The following is a 25,175-nucleotide window of genomic DNA, read 5'->3' as shown; positions in this document are numbered from 1 at the left end:
CCACGCACCCCGTTGTTCGTATTTCAATTTATCACGATAGTACAGTGCTTCACGCACAACCCCAAGAAAATTTCAGCCAGGCAAGGTGCGTTCGTTGCGTGTAGTGGCCCCGACAAGGCGCACCAAATGCGCCGACGCGTAAACAAGGAATCGAGATGCGAGCCATACACAAAAAAAAAAAAAAAAATCATCGAACAAGATACACTGACTGTCAAACCGTAGCCGTATAATATAGCATCCCTTAATCATAGGGTAAAGTCTACGTGGGGCAAACCGGCAGGTGTGTAAACGACAGGGCGCGAGAACACGCCGCCTCACTCCAGAGAAAGCCATCCGGCCACCTTTCATTTGATTGCCGCAATTCCTCATGCACCGCGCGCATCGACGAAATAGACATTATTCCGCAAAAACAGAATCGCCTCGCACCTGAAGTTCTCGCTGCAGTAAATATCAACAAGAAGGGCGACACCTGCGTCAGCACAGCTTCCGTTGAAATGACAAAAAAGAAATGGGCCTGCTCCGGGATTATCCTATGAACGGATCAGGGTTCCTGTTTGCCGGGTCATGAACGAACCGGGGATTGCATTCAAGCTAGCGCACATGCTCGACCATTGCCGCATATGTCAACGTAACCAGGGACCGATCCCGAGTAAAGAGGTACTGAGCGATTAGCTGAATCGAGACAACGCCGTGTTGCAGTTCGCGAGCTCGCCATGTTGAAGTGATGTTCACTACTAGCTTGCTGGTTCTTTTCGGACGTAATAACTGAGATTAGTTGAAATTTTCTTTCTGATAGAACAGACACAACAGCTTTGCAGAGAAACAACAGTGAGGTATTGACTGCATTCAAAGTTTCCTAAACAAACGATCTGCTTGCATAATGAACGCAACAGAATATTGGCTTGTGGCTTCACACGCGTGTAGACGAGAAAAAGAGTAAAAAAAATGATGGTGTGCTGCTCGCACCCCAAGATTACACTAACTGCGCTTGCTAAGCTCTATACTTTTCCATAGAGGCAGTACGCAGTGTTGCGCAATCCTAGAAATGTGTCAACGGGGGGAGGGAGGTTTACTGCCTCTTGGACTTGGTCTACTGCGTCCGGGGTACAAAATATTTTCGAGAAACATTACTCTGCAAACAGTTCTCCTAAACTCTATGTGTATTTCCGAAACTGCACTGATCAAACACTGCCAGACAACCTGTATTTTTTTCTAATAGTTCGGTCTTCAGTAACACATGCTTCATCAGATGTGCCTAGGTTTTATACTTTTCGTTAAAGGCACACTGAACGAGGTTCACCGCGACTGCGTTTATTTGTCAACACAGTGCACTGCCTGAGATATATCTTCCAGCAAGAATTTTAGTTTCAGAGGTTATCTTGAAGAATCCCACATGATTTTACGGCGAAAGCTGGAAGACCCGCCGGTCGGAAAAATTCTTGCAGTTCGCTAAAACAGACCCAGTCCACTTCGCTTTCCACTGTCCCCCTATGTACGGAAGTAACAGACCGACGGATTCGGCGGTGTCCTTCAGGACGTTGGATTCGATGGTGTTTTTTTACTACTACGCGAGGGCGATCGCAGTGGCTAGGGTTCACCGCATGCCGCATGACACGGTGTGCCTCGAAAAACGGGCGGGATGTGTCCAAGGAGTGTGGGAAAAGGGACGAGCCGCCAAGACCCGTTCTGATGCGTGCTTTAATCGAACGTGACCATGATGATGATGATGATGGGCACGAGGGAGGCGAGGCGTCTTCTTTTTCGACATCCTCGCCAGCGCGAAAATGGCTACACGTTTCACTATGCCTTCACAGTGTATGGTGGTAACTCAGTCCACTTGACAAGCAATGTCAGTAATGTCCGTGGAGGCAAGCAGTGTCGGGAACATGGCCGTTTCTGCTTCCACCGATGATAAAGGTACTTCTTACGGCGCCGTAGTGTAGACCCGTTACCTGGCTGAGCAGCCACTGAACCGTTTGTGTAGACGGGAGTCCTGGAACCGAAGAAATTGCTACTGCTTGTGGGTCCAAAACGCTTTGTTCGCCGCCAGGTCTTTTTGTTCCTCCCAGAAGTTCACTTTCTTCGTTTGATTTCGCGCCCGGTAGACTGGAATGAAAGGCACTGTCTCCCTTTTCCTCCTCATTCGCTTTAATCTCTCGGCTGTCTTTGCGCTGTCGACCACTCGGTGCGGGTGTTTTCTGTCCATCCTCACAACCCAAATCCTCTGGTACGGCTTGGGTCTTGAATGAGCCGTGTTGCGTGATGAACCGGTTTCTCTTTTACTTTCTTCTGGTAGGGCAGCTCCTTTTACGCTTTTGTCGCGATATTTGACTGGCTTGATGTGATGTACTGCACCAGGGAAGCCAAATATAAATGGACGATACGGTAACACGGTGGTTCTTTCCCCTCGCTCTTCAAATGGCCCGCTGCCTTCTACTTCATGGCAGTATTCGTTGTCGGTAACAATTGTCGTTTCAACAGAACATGTCAGCATAGTTGTTTCTGATGTCATTTCGCAGTGGTAGGAGGCGTCGACTGTGGTTTCTGGTAGTGCAGGTCTCGCTGTACCCCGAATCAGTCCTACTTTTTTTGTGCAGTTTTTCTCCATCAGATTCCACAAGTTATTTGCGACACAGAAATGAAGACTCTTCCCCTTTAGAGATGGTACACCTTCCGATTTCAATTTTCGTTTGTACTGGCCTGCTTGTTTTTGGATTACCAGACTAATATTTGCGTTTCCGGTTTCCGTATTTTTCCAGGTGCTGTCTCATCTCTGACCTAATTCGGGTTTTGGCGGACATAATGAGTGCTTGCCGGTTAGTTCTGATTTCGGTTATTTTCATTTCCAATTTCACTTTTGCGGATATTACCCTGCCCTCAAATTCAAATGCGTCAGACATCTCGGATTGCAGGTTCTCAATGTCCACGGTATTTTCGACATCTCTGTTAATCTGGGTCAAGCATTCGTTTTGTTCAGTCAAAGTTTCAAACAGGTGAGTCAACTCACGTATCGGTGGATGCTCCAGGCGAAGAAAGTCTTCAACCTTGCCGATGACAAGTGTTAGTCGCTCCCGCACGATCCGCCGTCTTTCGATGAGGGCCTCCATGGTCGAGCCCAGCGTCACAGACGTCAATATGGCTGGGGTTACGCTCACGGGGCAGAAGTCGGCGCCATAGTAGCGGGAGTCACGCAGCCACGAAGGCACAATTTACAAGTCGGCAAAGGCGATGCAGTATGAATGGGTCCGGCCCGCTTCTTCTTCTTTAGCTGGCCCAACCTTTCTCAACGGGTTCGCTGGAACGGCGGCTTCATTTCTGTTCTCCAGAGGTGAGAGAGAAGGCGGTCGAAAGTAAGCCGAAATCCGCTCGGTGTGGCTCACCTCTGGAGGTCCCTTGTTCCCTGTTCTCCCGGCGGTTCATCGCAAGCTCGGAGAACGTCGAACAACGGGTTTTCGGCACCAAAAATGTGGGAAAAGGGACGAGCCGCCAAGACCCGTTCTGATGCGTGCTTTAATCGAACATGATGATGATGATGATGGGCACGAGGGAGGTGAGGCGTCTTCTTTTTCAACAGGGAGGTTGTATAAAACTTCTGGAGTGGAGGCCTCCCAAAACCGGAGACGCGGGGAAGTGAAGCCTGGCAAGCCATCAGCGGCCATATTGCCGTGGGCAGAAAGGGCGCTGAGCTGGTAGGGACGCTGCAATGCTTTCGTGTTTCTTTGGATTTGCATCGGAAAAATACCAATAGCTAAGCTGGCTTTGCCGATGAGGATATTTGACGGCAGCCTTAATTTCGTCTTACGCGCAAGCTACTGACATGATTCGAGCCCCGAGTTAGCGTTTGCATCTCTTTGGGTGGTGAAGATCTTGGTGAAGAGCCGTAGTAAAGAGCAGTGATGACGGCTCCCGAGACCCGCCACAGCGGGAAATAACCTAGTTCTTTGCTGAAAACACCACTCCTGTTTTCGTTTCAATAAACGTTCGGTCGGTGTCGCGGCAGTTATGTTGCACGCCATGGCAAGATATTCCGCTTGAATACGGCTACTAATGCCCGTATATCGCGCTGAAAAGGGCGGGACACCTCTGTTCCAGCGTGATTAGTTGACGGTTGCTTCTTCTAGCAGCAGCGCCAGATTGATTAATGTCAATTACGTAAGCAAGCTTTGTAGGAAAAGTGGACCGAGTCGACTTGTTTTCAAGCAGTGCTTCGAGTTATGAGGATATTGCAGTGTTTATATTTTTTCACACGCAAGTTTTCCGGTTTATACTACATCGCCACTGATTGCACATGCACACGGCCTAATTAAGTAGCATGCTGAAATACTATGAGGCCAAAATTTTACAATGTTCTGTTTCAGTTCATCTCTGCCGTTTCTAGTTTTTACCTGTACTTTTCAAAAGATATAAAGAGTACACTGAAGCAGGTAAACACAGTTTGTTTACCCGAGGTACACAGTCAATATCCTTGGTGTACTTCACAGAAAGTATGAGACAAATTTAATAAATTTCACTTGAACATCAATTAAACACAGTCGGTCGCCGTCTTTCGGCTTCCAGTTATCTCGCCTGACAGCAGGTTCTCACGCAAAACGGAGGGCTTTTATTTTTAGGAAACCTGCGTGCGACAAGAATAAATATGCATATGTTACATATGGATACAAAAGCGCAATACTTCCTACGTTTGACATGTTCATCTCATGTCCGTGCCTCACTCTAGTGGCAAAAAAAACAAAAGAAAAAGAAGAAACAGCACGATCTTGCTGTTTCTTCCTTTTCGCTTTTTCTGGAGGTTACTCAATCACACCCTCAACCTCGTTAACCACGGCACATTCACACGCAAGTAGCCAGGTACTCACAAGAAAACCGCGCGCAGGAGGTTACTAGTGGCGTTCACACCCTAACTAACCACGTACGTTTGCACGCAAATACCTTCTGCTGTTGATAAGAAAACCACGGAGATGAAGAACGCGAAAGAGCATTGCACCAAGGACATGTACAAAGCTAAGCGAAATGGATCGGCTAACTTCGCCTTTACCATTAAACTCCAATAGAAACCGTGTGAGTACTCGCGTAAGGCCGGCTGAGCGCGAATGAAATATTAGACGGCAATGCCTTGGTTTATGTCGGTTGCTATCTGAGCAAACCCACTGCATTTAAATTAGTGCGGAAGCAGCAATTGCGGCACACATATTATACCAACATGTGATTTCGCGTTGTCTAACGACTGCTAGGACCACCGCTAGTGCGAGTGACGACATTTGGATATCTGCGTAAACAAGTGCGTAAACAAGTGGGTGGATGACCAGTGCTACAGCGAATTTTCCCTTAAAGTGCACTACCGGTACCAGCCTGCATATATAGTGGGCAAGTGTTCACTTATAAGGCTGTGATACCCACCAGACACAAAACTAACAAAGCCCGAGGTGATCTCCGGCGTCTTCTTCACGCGATTAGCGCAGCCGAACGCGGCGCATGATCACACCATTGCTGATTTCTGCACCCATGTAGCGCCCAGATAATATTCACGACGAACTAAGTCATAAATACACACTTGGAAGTGTTAGATTTCGGCTAACGTTAAGGATACCCAGGCGGACTAAATTATGCCGCAGTCCTACGCGACAGTGCCGCTCATGGTCCAAGTGTAGCTACTGTGCGTAAAGCCACATTTTATTATTAGTGAGTAGCCAGCTTTTTCTATAACAGGCGGCCTAGCATCACATGTCCTTCATTACTACCCCACTTCCTCCCCAACTTTCTGAGCCCTGATACTAATCTGTGGACATTCAATACGGTGATCGCCGGGGCTTCGTAGTCACGCTTTTGCTTCCATTTGAGCTTGAACCAATTGACGTCTTTCACAAATATCAGCGGGTTTCTTGCCGACGCCCGCCTCAAACTATGCAGCGTGGCGACCGTGATCCCTGTTGGAGACTTCGGAGTTGACGTATCCAGAAAACAATTCCCCTGGTTCATTCAAATTAGCGCGTATTGCAGGAAGCGTCACTATGAAGATCCTGAAGACCAAGTACCATACATTGGAAATCAATTTGACGACGTACAGTGCCATGCACGTTGCGTGTAAGGGGGCAACCATTTTTTAGGCGTCAATTTTCTTGTGTTACATTTTGAGGCCGATTTAAGCCCGTGAAGCACTGATGTTGCAATATAATCTATGAGTGAGCAATACACGTTGCATTAACTTCAAGAAATACTACGTTTATTAATGCAAGGAACTGCCTGCTGACGTCTCCTTCCAGTCTGGCGCTCCTAACGGCGTTGCGGAAGATGCCGATCAAGTTGATGGCGCTTCTAACGTGGCACTGTGAAAAGACAGTTGACGGCCCTTTTAAAGCTTCAGAAACCTGCAAATCCTGGTGTAGAGGCTTTATACAAGACACGTACAGAAATCAAGGCCCAAGAAACACGATGAGGCATGGCTGGGAGGGAGGAGTAGTTTCAGGTGAGCATCCACGCCGGAATTGGCGCTGCAGCTGTACAGAACGTTGCAGCAACGGAAACAGAAGGAGCGGTGCGAATTCCAAGGGGGAGAAGAGATTTGGTGCCCTTCCACTCTTTGAAGAGGGATGACCAGCTAAGTCAGGCGAAGACCAGGGCGCGCACTAAAGAGAACACGTTTGTTTGTCGTTTTCGAGTAAGCGTACTTCCCAGCTAATTAGCTGAATGGGATGTGGAAGGAGCACCGTTTGTTTTATTCTAGCGGACAAACATGGGGCTGTCCGTTTCCCTCCCACGTCGTAGGCATTTACCGTCTGCGTGTAGCAAACCAGCCCAAACCGATCGACTACGGAGGACAGCAGTCAGACCGCATCGGCCGTGAGACGTCCACGTTTAAATCTCCCACCAGCACAACGGGCATGTCATCGGTGAGCGCGTGAAACCTGTGCGTGCACGCCGCCTACCCCCAACCTGCAAACCCCCGCCACCCATGCATGCATAATCGATAACCAGTGATGTGCGCGTGCTTAGACGTGCGACATCGGACAAAGTTTCACTCTAGAAGCACTGCACGCTGGACTGAGAAAACACCGGCAAAACCGTCACACCAGGAGCCCTTCAAAAAGCAAATACCCAATACTAGCCCTCCGGAGCGAAAAAAAAAAAAAAATCCCGGGCCATCTCCACTAACGTGAAATCTGAGGATTGGCGAAGCATGCAGTGTATAACTGTATTCAAAGACTGTAAGTCTCTCTCTTGCCACACGGCGTGTGCTGATAGGGCGCCGGTGAAGCGCCGTTTGCAGGAGCAACCGCGCGCTTGCTGAGGCGGTGGCGCGCTCTCTTGCGTTGAACTAGCTTTAAACAATTTTCGTACCCCATATGCCCCAGTTTGGGGCAGTGGCAGGGGTCAACGCGAGCGCAGTGCAATGCCCGCGCCTCGTCCTTCCTCGCTGATCAACGAGGCCCCGGCACCAAGTAAGCATGCCTTTTCTTCCTCTCGACGCTAGACCCGATCAGGCCTAGCGTCGAGAGCCGGTAGGTACTTGAGTGTAACGCAAATTATAACCCGTCTACAAACAGCTTCTGCTTGTGCTTGACGATTGCTGAAGCGGACAGGGCACGTTCCACAAATCTTTAAATCACGTTAGTTTATTATGAACCGGTTTTATCCACTGTACACTTTTCTTTTAGTACGTGTTACGTTCTAGCGCGAGGCGTTGGAAAACGAGTGACCCGGTGTTTTAGTACCGTGCCTACATGAGACGGCGACGACAGGAGACGCCGATATCCAGAGCACCTAAGGGATTCGCCTCTAAAATTTCCGGTCTACGCTGATTTATGAACGAACTCTACAAGCGGAAACGGAGGTATTTACAGCTTCGCTGTAAAACCAGTCGTAACCCTTGATATAATGCAGTAGTCGCTCCAGGATATATTACATTACGGATATCGGTACGAACTCTTTCGTAAGCATGCGATTCTCCCTTGGAAAAGAATCGCATGCACTCTGCGTTAGAAAGGCCTTTGTTTGCCGCTTTAGAAACAACGCTTCCGTTCGTAGTGAACATCGGCCTTCCCTGCACATGTCAAAACACCGAGCAGTATAGGGCTCGGGATGCTGATCGAAAAAAAATGTTACTGGTCTTCCCCCACAGACTGTTTTTTGTAAAGGCAACGATGCAAGGTTACAATTACGCAGAGAAAGCGAGTAATCGTTGCGGCATTGAACGAAAATGCGCTTTGCATCATTTCCGTACCCCCAGACGGATCATCTTGCCAAGTTTTTCCCAAGATTCAACTATTATCTGGGTAGAAAAGATAAAAAAAAATGCTCCGATAGCATCCACGCCTTTTTGTTACGTTTCAATTCTGTAGTGCACGTTAAAAGATTCGCATCATTCCCGCGCTACTTCCTGAAAGGGGTAGGCACGCTGGTAGTGGACGGAAGCACAGAGTTTGTGCTGATAAATACTGGAGAGATAATGTTCGCGGCCGCCATAGTGGCTCACAGTATTCCCTTCTTGCTCGGTCAATTGAGTTTCCGACATGGTTTCTTATGCCACATGACGAGAAACGCAACAACAGGGGAAATATTTTATTTCTTGTTAGCGCACCACGCAGGTCTGAAAAAATTCCTCACAGAGAAGTCTTTTATAGCCATGCTTTTCTATTGATAAAACAATTATAAATACTCTTTCAGTTACAGCAATCATACGGTGTTTTTCTGCCACAGGCAACCTTTGAGCTTACTCGCGCTCCGTGTCCAGTATAAATGGACCGTGATGCCGCAGTATAAATGGACCGCAGTATAAATGGACCTCAGCGGCTCGTGATGCCTCGTTTACTGTAATGCTGCTCAGTTTGCCATACTAGCGCGATATTTTCCTGCGGTATATCATAGTATGAAACTCTGTGGTGCTAAGCTCTATACACGTGACGTACATAACGTCACCGTTCTGGGCCTTACTCCTTTCTCCCCACTTTTTTTGTAGGGAGAACTTCAGTGCTGCTTAGATCACCACGCTTTTGCACTCGTGAGTAAGGCGTCATATCGGGCTTCTCCCAGAGTTTCTCACTACACGACGCGTGCTTGCTATGACACTTTCCGCAGAAAATAAATACCTCACAGTATGTTCAGCTGGAGGCGATGGCTGCATAGAAACGATGACAAAGGATGGCACTTCAAAGCGCGATGACAAGGTTCGCTCGCAACAGAAGTGTGAAATCGACGCTATTTTTTGCGTAGACACAAACGGGGACAAAAATGAAAACACGAACAAGCTCTTGTCCGTGTTTTCCTTTCTTGCCGGCGTTTTTGCGCGCCAAGTATCAAAGATGAATCAGTTCCAACTAGGCCGACTTGTGATTTTCCCAATACTCTCACCAGGACACCGTAATGTTGATTTTTTTTCAATGTTATCATTCTACTTATGACCCCATTTGTTGTTACAAACAGTGACGTTAACCCGCTATGGTCCAAAGAACACTTTAGGATGACGTGAAATCAGTGTCCCAACAATATGTAGCGCTTAAACAAAACGAAGGTAATGTGTGGCAAATTTTGGCACCTGCACATAAACGTTAAACACGTATTTGGTTCATATGTTCATGGACGCGCAATCTAAAGGCTACTTTGACCTACTTGAGTGTCAGAGAAGTTATTCAGGGCTCCATTCAAAGAAATTACACTGCGTGCGTTTTCTTTGGTAGTATTACATAGAAATAAGCATTTAAGGTAACCGGGAGTCTAAATATTACACAAAATGGGAGCCCTAGCCCTTTAAAAAAAGTACCGCCTGCTTTTCAACATGCACCTGGATACCAGGTTACCGCGTTAAAAATACCAAATGTGACAAATGACCGCTACGGACTCGGGACAAAACTAAAAAGCGGTGTCTGCGATATCACATCACGCAGTGCAGAACATCAAACTTGCACTGCGCGATATCATCCCCCAGATTACATTTTTCGGGCTGAGTCATGTACTGGGCATTATCATTGGTCGTCTTTACTCATTTAGTCGCGGTCAGTCAGCATTCAGGTGCATAGCAGCAAAACAGACCCACTAAAAGTTTTGAGTGTAGTGGGTCCGCCGGAGCCCCCTGGCTAAGGAAACACGGACAAGCTAAAAAACACGCCTGTTACCGCGCTGTGGCTCGTACTGAGCTTTTGTGCATCGGCTGCGCTTGACGTTGAGTTTGTCGCGTAGGTAACCAGATAAGTTACGAAAACTCTCGCACGCGTCCTTGCCTATCGCACTTAGTCAGCGGCCAACTTGTTTTGTTTATTGTTCAACAAAACACATAGTAAAAAACTTACAGCGTTAGAATTTAGGTTTATATTTAAAATTGGTATGGGTCTCCCAATACGGGAACAGTAATTATTATGCTGTTTCTTGTGGGAAAAAAGCAGCACATAGGTACCCATTCAAATCTGGTATCAGTAACGGGAACTGGAACAAAGCAAATAACATTTGCGGAGAAGCAGCCACTGGCTTGGGTATATTCTGGCTGACCGGTGCATACAGTACTGGAAATGTTCCGGTGGTCAGTCTTGTGAGCTAGCAAGATCTTTAGCGAGACGTACTTCTTCCCCCCTCCACCTCAACCCCCCCCCCCTCCAACGCAACCAAAAATAGCACAGGCAGCTAGCTGATGGTACACCCCATACTTGGAAACTTGGAATGTGCCTAATAGGTATCTTGCGAAGCGGCTTCAAAATGAGTGGGTGACACTGCTTTCATGAAAGACGCCTCTGCTAAGCTTCCCGCGCTGAAGAAACACATGAGACTCGTAAAAAAACGTGTTACACTGGAACAGTGCTGCATGCAACTGAAGTTTCGGCACTGCAACGTCAAGTTGAACTTATCCACAGCTTAATAGATGCAGCAGTTAGGTTCCGTTCCACGCGGCTACATAATTGAAATGGAGCTTATACTAGCGAAGCAAGACTGACGGTTATACTCTGATGCACTGTACAAAGAGCCTTGTCTTAAATCGACGACGCGGTTAGTGCGATGTCGTGGCAAAGAGCCGTGGCCGTGATGGTGATTGAGAAAAATGACTTCAGTGGGTCGCATGGCTGCTCCTTGCGGTACTAGGCTTCTTCTCGACATCGCCGTGTTATAGGTTCCTCCTTGTCGACGCCGCTTGCGGAACCCTCTGCCTTATGCAGAGTGCGCTCTTGCCCCTCCGCCTCACCGCGAAAGAATTTGCCGCTGGAGGCAAGGCGTGGGCGGTAGGCTATACTCACTTGAATCAAGCGGCGAACTGGATATCATGGGGTAAGAGACTGTGGGTGGGGTGCTGTGGCCTGATACACAACCTTATATCAGGCCTCAGAAGCCGCCGTATTCGCAGCACATTTGAGTTGTCGTCCATACTTGTAATGCGAAATGATTAAATGGTTCATTGAAAGGCGAAGCGGCGTCTGAAGCGGCGTCTGTAGCAGCGAAACGGCTTCTCAGATATACTACGCCGCAGAAAGGATAAAAACAAATCAATTGATTCATACAAAATTTCCGGTTTGGAAGGGAATCGAACTAAGGCCCCTGGAATGCGAGTCAAGCACGCATTCCACCACATCACCTTGACCCCCTGACTGCAGCTTATTAGAAGTGGACCACGTGCATACGCTACAGACATCGACTTATAAAAACTTTACCATCCCTCCCTAAACAAAGTTGAGGGAAGCACGAAAGCTTCCTCCCATTAAATGTCCGTCAAACCCCTCGCTAAAAGGAGGCCAACCTTCGCTGAAAGTGCGTCCTATTGTTCGTCAAACCTTCAAGATCCAAATCGCAAATGACGAACGAATGCAGGCGACGATTTTTCGTGCACTAAGTAAACTCGCGAACTATCTAAATGTATACCGATACGATAAAGGTATACTATTGTACTCCTCCTTCATGGTCGATGCGTGTATTGTTTTATGTTTTATCTAGAACCGCTCCTTTTTCGCGATTTTCAAGCAACCGTTTTGGCGCAATGGAAGCCCGGTTTCACGCACGCGCCGTGTGTCCAGGGATCTTATCAGGGCGTTTCAGTCAACCCACTCGTCTATGGGGAAATGAATTACGTTTTTAACAGGACGCCATTTGCCCGACTAAGAAAGTTTCGCTTTAAAAAGTTCGACAACCGATATGTATACGCAGCTCGACGCACGGCGAGTTTCACATTTCTAGTCGCGTAGGTAGGCTAGACAATAAGGCTAAAGCGGCATACAAGCAAAACAACATAGACATCACGCGGACTGCCCAATGACGATGCCTGCTGCCGTAGAAAAAAAAAAAAAAAACAGCTGTTCCAAAACTTGCCATCTGGTTGCGATGTCAACGTACCCACTCACTACCTACTCAAAAGTGCGTGTCAGTGACGATGACAACTGCCTTTTGAACCTTGCCGCTGAACTCGGTTCTATCAATTCCTCCTTCACTGCTGGCATGTCTACTAAATTAAATATTTTTTCGTGACCTATAAATGCTAAGTAAGGCGGTAAATTTTGCCTGTTTCCTCAGAATAGTTCGATATCTGGGGCGTCAGTTATGAGGTTAGCTCATATATTTTGCCGAACTTGCTTACAACAGAGTAGACAATAGTTCGGCGTTTTATATGCCCTTTGGCCTCAGCCTTTGTGTAGATCAGAATTATTTGGTCATTTTTTCAACTCAGTAACTCAGAATACCTCAGTAACCTCAGATTTGCTGATGACGTTGCCTTGCTAAGTAACTCGGGGGACGAATTGCAAAGCATGCTTTTCGCACTGGACGAACAGAGTAGAACCGTGGGCCTGAAAATTAATATGCAGAAAACCAAAGTAATGATCAATAACCTTGGAACAGCACAGCAGTTTGGGATAGGGGGCGAGGTTGTGGAAGTGGTAAGCGAATATATCTACTTAGGCCAAGTTATGACCCCGGATCTCAACCGTGAGGCAGAGATAATTAGAAGGATCATAATGGGGTGGAGTGCATACGCAGACATTTTCAGATGAATAGCAGCCTACCATTGTCCCCGAAGAAGAAAGTGTATGACAGCTGCATCTTACCGGTACTCACCTACGGGGCAGAAACCTGGAGGCTCACTAAGAGGGTTCAACTTAAATTGAGAACGACTCAGCGTGCAATGGAGCGGAAAATGATAGGTGTAACATTAAGGGACAAGAAGAGAGCGGAGTGGGTCAGGGAACAAACACGTGTTAAGGACATATAAGAGATTAAGAAAAAGAAATGGACGTGGGTAGGGGATGTAATGCGAAGGCAAGATAACCGCTGGTCATTAAGGGTAACAGAGTGGATCCCTAGAGAAGGCAAGCGTTGCAGGGGGCGGCAGAAAGTTAGATAGGCAGATGAGATCAAGAAGTTTGCGGGGATAAATTGGTCACAGTTGGCACAGGACCGAGGTAATTGGAGAATAATGGCTTTTGCCCTGCAGTGGGCGTAGATAGGCTGATGATGATGATGATGATGATGATTTCCAACTCGGTGGTGTCTTTAGTGCCATGGGCCATTCTGAGAATAATTGCTAGATTTTCTGTTACAACATTATCAGCACACTTTTGTAGATCCGTTGTCATTCTGGCATCACCTGCGGCTTTGCCGCTCTTTCTTCTCTTAAGCGCCTTTTCCACGTCGTTCTGAATAATGCATTAGTTAGTACGTATTTAATTAGGACCTTGCTTAAAGGTGTCATGTCCAATACAAGCAAGTCAGTGCATGCGCATCTTATCGAATCTGCGAGTGGCAGTTGCTGTGACCCTTTTGTTTTCAGCTGATCATCGTGTGGGTGGATCAGGAGTAAACCTCAGAAAGTGCCCATGTGACATGCACATAAAGTGAATACCGACATCGGTCATTCATAGCTTCGGGATATCAGATTTGATTTTGGTTGATTGGTTACGAGGTTTAACGCGCCGACTCTACACAGGTGATGAAGCGCGCCGTATACAGTGGAGGGCTCCGGATTAATTTTGACCCCCTGGGGACCTTTAACGTGCGCCGAAATCTCGGACACACGGGCGTTTTAGCTTTTCACCTCCATCAGAAAAGCGGCCGCCACGGCCAGGAACCGAACCCGCGACCTTGCGCTTGCGGGGATATTAGGCACCCAGCGGATTCTTTTCACACCCGTCTCAGTTTCGCAGTGCCAGAGGCCCCGTTTTACATTCTTCGCCTCTTCTTCATGTCGTAAAGATACGCTGTGGAAACGACTGGAACTGCTGCTATTCCTGAACCCACGTTCCTTCTTGCGAAAGGGAGTGAGATCAATTTCGGTAAGTGGCGTCATTGAGTAGTGCAACTCGTATACTACGCCGACCTGTTCTGCTTCTTCAGAGTAACCTAGCCGTAAGGTCACACCAATACTTCGTGCATTGCGGACTTTTGTAAAATACAGCAACGAAGTTACAGGTTCTCATCTCTCAAGGCCCCTCATGAGACTTGATCTGCTTTTAATCAATCGCGGATTAGATGCAGGTTATCCTCTTCTTTGTTCTGGTATGCGAGTTTCCAGAAAGTTCCAACTGCCATTCTCGCGAATACGGGTCTTATAACTTCCATTTCCGGCCACCGAGGGTCAATACGATCTCATTTTCCTGCGTTTTGGTGGGGCGCCCCTTTAAAGCGACGTCCTTGGGAGCCACGTATTGCACAGCTGCCGGCACAACAGAAGACGAATCGGCGTCGGCCCCGCTGCCTTGCTCGTTTTCGCCATTCCCAGAAAAAAAAACGGTGAGGAAGACGCGCCCAATTCTCCTCGAAGAGTTTCTTCGGCTCACAGGAGGCCTGAAGTATGACCGGCCTTGCTTCGTCATTTCGGAAGCCGCCATGCATCGGGCTGGCCTCTGACGGCTGCCAGCTACGGGCGCCGTTGATCTATGGGTCTATCCGGTGTCGCCTATTCCGGCTCAGTTGATCTGCAGCGACCCAGGAGGAACGCTGTTCGAAGGGCGCCACCATCGATTCATCCTCGTCTCGCGGGATATTGGATATTTGTCGCCTCCCTTCCCAGCTGGCCGCGCTCCGGTGCCCCTCCGCCGCGCGCTGTGGTTCCCCACGACGTGTGCATCGAGCCGTCGCGCGGGCCGCACCGGCTGGCTGCTTTGTGTTCGCAGCTAGCCGGCCGCGCTGCTGTTCAAACTTTTAGCTTCGTCCGGAATTCGTTTGCAAAGAGCATCTGATCTTTCTTGCGGCTTTTGCTTCCTCTTGTGCGTGTCGGCGTACCAGACCTACGATTCCGCGTAGTCGTTCTGAGTTAGTTCGATGGCAAAGGGCCTGCGTGTCTCTCTCTTTCTAAGCGGCGCTGTATAGCTTATGTCAAGTTAAATGCATGATCCTTTTTAAATCATGTGTGCCGGGCCAACCCATCAATATATGGCTGGTCATACATATCGACTTAATGTTTACTCCCCACAACACTACAGAAAATCAGTTATAAGCGGCTCTGCCAACGAAACCTTTTGTCAGTTTGGTGGGGCAGTCAAGAATTTGGGTTTTCTTTATTACATGCTCTGTAAAACTTAGGGCATGACACAGAATACTTGCCGACGCTGCTTAATTAACATCAATTCTGCGAGTCTTTTAAGTCGACAGTATTACATCACCTGTTCTGCGAAAGTCCGGCGTCGGCGTTGTGTGCGTGGCTAAGGTGGTGCCAAAACTCCCATTGGCTGAGATGTCACCATGCCGAGCCACAATTCTCATCCTATTGGCTGCTAATGGGAGTATGCACCAGCCTGACGACCCCGTTGGTTGCAAAGCGTCATGTGGCAGCGAACGTGGTTATGCGGCTGTCTGGTGTCCCCAGTAGGTATTGTGCTTTGAAACGTTGCGCTTTGAAGTCCAACGTCGTCAACCGTTACCCGCAGGTTCAGGCACTAGTTTTCCATTACTTGGCCCATCGTTTTGCTCAACGGTAAGGTTACGTAACGTTTTGGGAGAAAGTTTTAACTTGGGAGGGAAGACTCAAGGTGAACTAGGAGGAAGGAGTGCAGAAAGTAGGGGGCGTTTGGAACCCGGGGAATACGGGTGTCCGTGGGGTCCTAGAAGTGATCCTGGGGGATGAAAATGCAGGATAGGTTTTGTGAGTACAGGATGGGATGAAATAGGTAGACTCATGGATCTACACAGCTCGTGCGAGACTTCTTTCACCACCAACTCCTGTCTCGATACTTCAAGCGGTGCCACTCCTACGGTACAAAAACGAAATACTAGACTCCTTAGGCGCTCACCCCACTGGCTTTCGATCCAATATCTCACCACTGCAATGATCATGATAAGAGGAAAATTCGCAACAAATACTTTTCCTACCCTACACATTTTTGAAAAAGGTACATCCAGTCACTCTCACCTCTATATTCCTACTGCTCATCCTCCACACCGCCGATCTGCAGCATCTCATCTTTCACTGTCCAAAATACACCTGCTATGGATATTTCCTCCATCTTCCCAGCACCCCTATTCATACATCGAAAGCCATACGCTGGATCCCCCCCCTCTCCCCGCTGTCTTACATTGCACCTAACGTTCAGGATGAATATATAAGCTATTACAAGATGAACATTCCCACTTCGGTTGATTGGCAAGTGACGATCACACCTGCCATGAGAAAATAAAGGCCGACTTATTAATCCATCCAGACTTCTCACATACCCACTCCTGGGTTTGGACAGTGACGATGACAGCTGCCGTCAGAAGTACACGCCCTATTCACAGACTTCCCATTGGCTGCGGGGTCAACAGACAATACCCACAATTCTCGCATACCTACTCAAGTTAATTGGCTGATAACAGGAGGCTCCTGGCGATGGCGAGCGACCGGAACAGGCCTCGGAAGGGGCTGTCCAGAGGACTGGTCAAGGGCTGACTGGCGCGGACGCTAAACTCCACAGAAAGTTCAACAGCAGATCAACGGGAGGTTCAACTATATGCTGTCACCTTCACATTCTGAGAAGGAAGGAAGGAAGAATGTAGAAGAAAGGCAGGAAAGTTAACCTGGCTAGAGCCTAGTTTGCTATCCTGCACGTGGGAAAGGGGAAATGGGCAAAAAAGAGAGCGGAAAAAAAGAGGAAAAGTTGGACCAGACACGTATGCCCAGCACTGAGGCACTGACAGTGATTGACACTGGAAGCTCTCAGTCTATAGCCTAGTGTTCAAGTTCGTCGCCCGTAGAAAACGTAATAGTTCCTTAGTCGCCTTCTGAGCGGATGACTGAGAAGGCCAGTGGCACAGAATCTTTCCCTCCGAAAATGGCCGCCGAGAGTCCAGGTTCCTCAGCGCTGACGACAGCTTTTTTCTTTCAGCCGAGTAGCGTGGGCACTCGCATAAAACGTGGCGTATCGTCTCCGATGTGCCGCACGTTTCGCACTCCGCCCTTGCTGCCATTCCTATTAAGTACGAGTAAGCATTTGTGAATGCCACCCCCAGCCAGAGACGGCAAAGAAGAGTTGCGTCAGACCGTGGGAGGCCTAGTGGAAGGGGACGTTGCAGGTGCGGGTCAAAGGCACCAATGCGTGCGCATGTGGAATCTTCTGGAGACCATTGGGAGATAGCTGTTTCCCGGGCAAGAATGCGGAGGACCCTAGCTGCGTCCGTCCTAGACAATGGGATGAGTACAGTTGTCGCTGTTTGATGCGCCAGCCGGGCGGCAGCGTCCGCACTTTCGTTGCCGACAATGCCGCAGTGGCTAGGAAGCCACTGTAGGGTGACATCATGACCCGCCTGGGCAGCACGGTCGTATACCATTCTTATTTCTGTCAGGAGCTGTTCGTGAGGTCCCCGGCACAGCGCTGACTGGAGTGACTGAAGTGCAGGCTTCGAATCACAGAAGATAGCCCATCTGCGGCACGAACTTTGCTCGATGGTGTGAAGAGCGCTACGGATGGCCGTAAGTTCTGTAGCCGTGGATGTCGTAAGATTGGCTATCTTGAATTTGCTGCACAGTGACAGTCGTGGTATAACGACAGCTCCGGCAGAACCCGAAAGTTCTAAGCATCCCCCGTAACGTAGAGTTAATGAATTCACTGACTATAAGAGAAAGCAAACTACTCCGCCGGTACATCGGAATGCTCGATAGCCACGAGGTATCGCCGCTAGAAGGCCGAACCGAGCTGTCATCGTTCCCATGAGCTCTGTGATTTCCCTGCATTAGCGCCGACAATTCTTTGTTTCAACTGTTCCTGATCATCGGTCAAGCTTCCTAAAGTCGAGATCTACCTGAGGAGACCACCCGCATGAAGATCCATCCATCTGCTGCCGTTTAATCAGCGAATGCAGCCCCGGCCGCGCCGCCCCCGGCGGTAACCCTAGTGGTGGCTGCGGCGAAGCATCATCTCGCGGTGATGACGTCACCCAGCGGGAGTGTGCTCACGGGCGAGGCGAAAAGCCCAGCGCCTGCCCAGGGGAGTGCCGCATACGCTGCGGGAACAGCAGTGCGGATGATTATCACGGTTGAAGGCGAGACTATCTCGGCACAGGAATACCAAGACGACAGCGGATGGCTTCCTAGCCATCGGCAAAAGTTCGGTCGTGCCTTGGCGCAACTCAAGCAAGACGCCAAGTGTCTGGCAGATATCTCGGTCCAGGAGCCAGGCTCATCATCGCGCCAGTCACGTGAACGCATGAGGAAACAACCTCCGCAACACCGGCCGAAGTACCCTCGCCTACCCAAGGACGACATCAAAGTCGTCATTCATCCTCGAGAGAGTCCGAATGTCGCAGAAGTGAGCGACGCTCAGCTGCACGACAGAATTCTGCAGTCTGCGGGCTTCACATCGGCCCAAGCGGAAAAATATGCAAAGATCTCCGAGTTGAGAATAAGAGAAGCCCAGTAGGCTGCTGTGGCTTATGCCACGTTCCCTGAGGATGCAGTGAAAGGAGTCATCCATAACTTACCAAGCTACGCCACGGCAGAAGATATAGCAAGAATCCTAATTTACTCGAGCAACCCCACAGCGTTGCACACCAGAAGAATGGGGAAGACGAACTCGGTAATTATAGCATTTGCGGGAACAAAAGTGCCGTACTCTGTGTGCTACCGCGGAGCAGAATACCGGTGTTTCTTGCAGAAAAAGAAACAGGAAGTATGCGCAGCGTGCAGCAAAGTTGGACATTGCATGGACGTCTGCCCGTACCCAGACAAGTCCTTCTGCGGCGCATGTGGTCTCACAAATCCCATGGAGGAACACGACTGTGGTGAAGTGTGGCTTGTGTGGGAAAGGACATCCTACAGGGGACGAAAAGTGCAAACAGCGCTACAAGACACCTTACGTGTTCAGGCAGCGCCAATGGCTCCCACAGCAACAAGGCCTCCAGTATCAACGACGTGGCAGTGGAGCCGAAGAAACCAGGGGGCAAGAGACAGAGCACTCAAAGCCTTTCCGCTGTTGCCTTCTCCGCACAACACGGAGGGAGCTGGACGACGCTCACGCTCCCAATTCAGAAGGGGAATAGAACAATGCACCGCCTCCCACTCAGCATCTCACAAAAACAAGAACAAGATAGAAGGCAGCCTCGACGTTAAGGTAAGTTGAGCAAAGGCGGCCTCTCAGGGTAACACCGCCCGCAACGAAACAAGTACGAAGAGAAATGATACCCCACCTCTTGCAAGCGAGGAAATCACTCGCATTCGGCAAACCCTAGAATTGGTTCTAAAAGAAAACAGGCAGCGCAAAGCTGAAATTGTGATACTGAAGGGTAACCAGAAACCAGACAACTGCAGCTAACGTAACTTCTCGCACCCCCTCTCCACCAACTGCCAACATCGTGTGAGCCTCCAAAAACACCCCTCCTCCGATTGAAAGGAAAGACGCGAATGTTCCTCAGGGCACCGCCCAGCAGCTAGACCTCTTGAATCTGGAAAATAACCTTGTAGGCCAAATGAACAAAATTGGCAGCATGGTTACGGCCTCAGCCGACACCTTCACTAAGCAGCAGGAAGCCTGAGACGCCAAATTTGCCGCCATAGAAGACACCGTCACGCGTATGCAGCAGACTACATCCAGCGCGGGCCCACAAAGGACAACAAAAATGTACATGCAACCTCTTAATCTTGTAGCGGAAGCACCCAAGAATTCTGAGTCTACTGGCAACCGTCATGGAGCAGAACTGCAATAAAAGATATCGAATTTGGCAATGGAACTGTTGAGGTTTCAAAACCAAACGAGGAATATTGCAACTATACATCAACTTGGTCACACCTAACAATCATCACACCTAACAAGCCCCTCAAGAAACTAATGACCAGGCGAAGCTTCCGAGCTTCTTAGCCCACGCAGTTCTACCCCCTCGGTGGCGTACAGGAAAAAGCGTGTGGGAGTTACAACCCTCATCCGACGAAACATCCCGGTCATCCAGCATTCGCCGCACATTGAGGAACCAGGAAATCTTTTACCTGAAATTATTTCTGGGCGGAAACAAAAAGAAGGTAGTCTCTTTGTTTTTAATGTATATAGCAGCCATAGTAAGACACACTCCTCCGAACTTATAAAAAAAACTACGGGCCTAGACAAACTGCAACCTGTGGTTGTCCTTGGTGACTTTAATTCCCCACACCCGGCGTGAGGACACCCCAGAGAGGTCAAGAAAGGAAGAATATTATGGGAAGATGCGCAGTCATTAAGATTGACCCTGCTCACTGACCCTACATACCCCACAAGAGCGGGTAACAGTGTCAAAAGAGACACCACCCCGGACCTCACTTCCACCAAAAATATCAAGGAGGCCATCTGGAACAACGCGCGTAGAAACCTCGGGAGTGATCATTACATAATCGAAACGATGATCCAGACCGGACCAGCTAAACCAACGGGCAGATGACATATGATTACCAAATGGGACACACTCCGGAAATTTCGAGACGCAAATGTCTAACCAGATGGGGCAGAGATGGAAGACTTGAATGCGTGTATTTCAGAGCTACAAAGCCATGTTGACCTGGCCACACACATACCCGAAGAGGCAGACTTATGGCAGGTGGGCTCCAGACTTCTACACATGTGGGAAGCTAAAGCCAGCATCCGGGCGCGGCTCCACAAGCAGAAACTGAATCGCCCCCTTCGCAGGAGATTAGCAAGACTGAATAGGGAGATTGAAGCACACGCTATCTCACCAATCAGCAATGGCATACTGTATTCGCCCGCATGGATTGCCAAGTGGGGAAAGTCGGCACGTGGAATACGTTAAGAAGCCTCCTAGACCCAAACGGAGGTAAAACGGTACAGCAAAATAACCTGCTCGCTCTCCTACATACATATGGCGGTGATGAGCAGCAACTTTTGCAAACCATTAAGGACCGCTACATTAAAGAGGGAGACCCATAGCCGTTGCCTGAATACACTGGGCCTGAAAACGCCGAATTCGACAGGCGTCCAACGGAGGCTGAAATTCGAGTTGCACTAACAAACCTCCGGGCCAAATCGGCGCCTGGCCCGGATGGAGTCACGAATAAACTGCTGACTAAATTGTACGATTGCTCCATAGCCGCCCTCACACGGTACATGAACCAGTGCGGGGAACGAGCGCAAATCCCGCCCGCCTGGAAAACAGCGAAGATCTCCATGATACCGAAACCGGGCAAGGAACTGAAGTTGGAGAACTTACGGCCTATTTCTCTTACGTCTTGCCTGGGCAAGCTTCTGGAACACGTGGCGTTGAATAGGTTGTACAAGCACATGGAAACAAACCACTTGTTTCCTCACACGATGGTGGGTTTCAGGCCCAAGCTTTCCAAGCAAGACGTTATGCTGCAACTAAAAAACCAGATTTTAGACAACGTGCAAGGTTCGGACCTTGACACGAGAGTTATACTTGGACTGGACCTCACCAAGGCATTTGACAACGCCAGACACGATGCCATTCTATACAATCTGGCTGAGCCGGGAGCCGGGCGTCGCGCCTATGTATACATTAAGGACTTTCTGTCTCATCGCACGGCACGTCTCATGGGAGGATTGCAGTTGGAGCTCATTCAAATGTGGAGTCAGAGCACAACACAGGGATCCGTACTGTCGCCCTTCATCTTCAACGTTGCCATGATCAAGCTGCCTCCACTTCTAGAGGCCATCCCGGGAATCCAACATAGCCTCTACGCCGATGATATTACAATCTGGGCGACTGGAGGCAGTGATGGGGACCTGGAGGAAAGGCTGCAGCAAGCTGCCGATGCAGTCCACGCCTACATCACCCCGAGAGGTTTTGCCTGCTCACCTCAAAAATCGGAGATGCTTTTCTGACAACCTCCCAAACAGGGAAGAAGAAAGAAAGACGTCCCGAACATTCAAGTGTATATACAGGGCGACCCCATCCCACGCGTCGAGTGCATTCACGTCCCTGGCCTTCATGTTCCAGCAAATGGAGCCAACACAGCTACTATATCGATGTTGAGATCTAGTGCGGAGCAAATCAGCCGACTTATAGCCCGCATAGGAAACAAGCATCACGGCCTCAAGAAGGCAAATTTACTGCGGCTCGTTCATGCTTTCATTATAAGTCGCATCATATACGTGGCTCCTTTTCTGGACTTCAAAAGGACAGAAATAGAGAAGATTCAGTGCATCATCTGGAAAGCCTACAAGCAAGCTGTAGGAATACCCGTCATGGCATCCACGGAGCGCTTCCAAGCAATGGGGGTGCACTAGCCTGGAAGAGCTAGTGGAAGCACAAAGGATGGTGCAGCTGCACAGGTTTTCGTGCAGCGAGACTGGCCGCGCAATTATAAGGTTCCTGCGCATCTCCTTCGCCTCTCAACACGGTATCAAATTGTCTCTGGATGACAGCACTCAATCATACATCCATGGTTCTCCCATACCACGAAATAGGCACCCGGATCATCACCAAGACAGAAGAACCGGCAGAGCTTCGGCACTTCACCGGTAGCTGTGCGGGAACCCACGTCCTCTATGTGGATGCTGCGGATTATCACGACCGGGAAGAAGCGGCTGTTGCGCTCGCAATAGCTAGCACGGAAGCCAAAATTATTGTGGCTGACTCCAAGACGGCAATAAGAAACTTCCTGGCGGTGCGAATATCCCTGCCAGCGGCCAAAATCCTTTCGACGTTTATTGGCGACAGATGCAGGCATGTTCGCCTTCTATGGACACCAGCAGACTCTTCCCTGCCGGAGAATGAACTTGCTCACGAGGCAGCCCGAGATTTCGGCAATCAGGCTGACCTCGACGGAGACATAGGGCCTACATTCATGGGGAGCAGAGACAGGCTGGTCACGTACAGGGAGATTTCGCACCACTACAGGTTGAGCCGCGTCAAGTACCCTGCACCACACTCTTCCCTCAACAGATGGCAGTCGGTTGGGTGGAGACGACTACAGTCAAACACCTTCCCAAACCCCGTTCTCTATAACAGATATTTCCCAGACACATATACCGACAGATGCAAGTGGTGTGAAGACAAAGCCACCCTACAACACATCATAAGGGAATGCTCACACAAACCTCGTTTACCTAATCGAGCATTAAATATCAGGACTCAAGAGCAGTGGCAGGCCGCCTTGCTCAGCTCTCACCCAGACTCACAACAACTACTCGTCCAGCTGGCGGAAGATGCCGCTAGGGCCCACGGGCTCATGGCCGCCATCTAACGGGGAAGGCCAGGTGACTTTTCCCCTGTCACCCCCTTCCCTCCACCAGTTTGGGCTCAAATAAAGTTGCGTCTCTCTCTCTCTCTCTCTCTCTCTCTCTCTCTCTCTCTCTCTCTCTCTCTCTCGCTAGCCAATATGATCATTAATCCGGTTGTTGTGGCTGCTGTGGTGAGAACTGCTTGTACGAACCAATTGTTAAATGGCAGTCCGCTGTGACGGCTGGAGGCTCGGAATTTTTTGCTGGCGGCGGCGTTGTTTATATCCGGTGATTGGGTATGCCACACCTGTGTTCGTTTTAACGTGCACCATCTACTGTATTACAGGCGTTTCAGAAACAATTGGCGACGTCGACAGTCCCACAGCATTTGCGGGTCAGTTCGAATACGCTGGGTTGTTGGTGGGAGCATGCAATACACACCCTGGAATCAGCTGATCCCAACTTAGAGACGCGGAAGAAAACCTGCGTGCAGCTTTAGGGTCTTTGTGCTATCCGTTTCTTTAGTCCTCTGTTCTAAATTTAAGCGCGAATAAATGAGCAGCTTCAAAATTGGTTATTCGTGGCTTTATTCGAAGTTTCATGTTTTCGTTATGCTGTGTTACACTCTTCTTAGCTCTGTAAAATTATGATGAACAGATATTCTCTTATAAATAACGCTGTGCTGCTCCGCAGGTTCTAAATATAATCCTTGTAGTTTGGGAGCAAAATATTAAAGAGCACAAATGCAGTACACAAATTAAATGAGGCCACCTGTCTTTAGTTTCAGTTTTTAGCTAGTCTAACTAGGTTGAATGCGGAAAATTACAGTCGAAACAATGTATTTTTACGCAGCTCTCTTAAGCGCGCACGCAGAAGTGTTTCACAGCTAAACGTATACGTCAAGTATCTAAGAGGATTGCCCAAATTTTTAAATTATAAACGATAAAAGATTTTTTGAGTTTGCTTCACTGCAGTACTCACAAATGCTCAAAATTACATCGTCGCTGTGGCATCACGGAATTCGAAAAGCCATGTTCTTAACTGTGTAATGTCACAGCGCTGGCCATATTAGAACTAAACCTTAAGCCGTGTTTGGCCATTGACATACGTCACCCCCTTGATCGCATGTGATAGGTCATCAAGTTGGATTATTGCGGAGCACATGCATGAGCATTTTTTTAAGAGAGCAGACCAACAGGCCAGAAACTGACTGAAATATTTTACTGCAAAGAAGTACACCTCTACTAGCCAAGAAAATTTCGTGTCCGCATCAGCACAAAACGCCAGGATAAAGAAAGAAATTACTGGCAACGCCAGGAATCGAACCTGGACTAGAATAGAGAAATGGAGCGACAGCCCTTCGTTTTGCCGACTAAGCTACGCCCACACGAGGAGACGGGGAGGTTGACGGTGTACTCAACGAGCACAGCGGCGGGTCTACCATCTGCGCCATTCAAAGCCCTCGTGTGAAGTGCAAACCACATAATGTATGATATCGTCGTTCACGTGGTTTGCATTAGCGACGAACGGAACAGCGCCTGAGGAGGGAAAAGGCGCTCCTTGGCGGCTGTGCATAAAACAAGAGTGAAGAGGAGGCAGTGAGAGAGATGACGCCGTAACCGAGCCTTCTTACTCTTCCTTTCTCCT

This window comes from Haemaphysalis longicornis, unplaced genomic scaffold (genome assembly GCF_048455015.1).
Source record: "Haemaphysalis longicornis isolate Haplotype H1 unplaced genomic scaffold, Haemaphysalis longicornis Haplotype H1 scaffold_1, whole genome shotgun sequence".
Lineage (NCBI taxonomy): Eukaryota > Metazoa > Arthropoda > Arachnida > Ixodida > Ixodidae > Haemaphysalis > Haemaphysalis longicornis.
Note: the sequence above shows the minus strand (reverse complement) of the source record.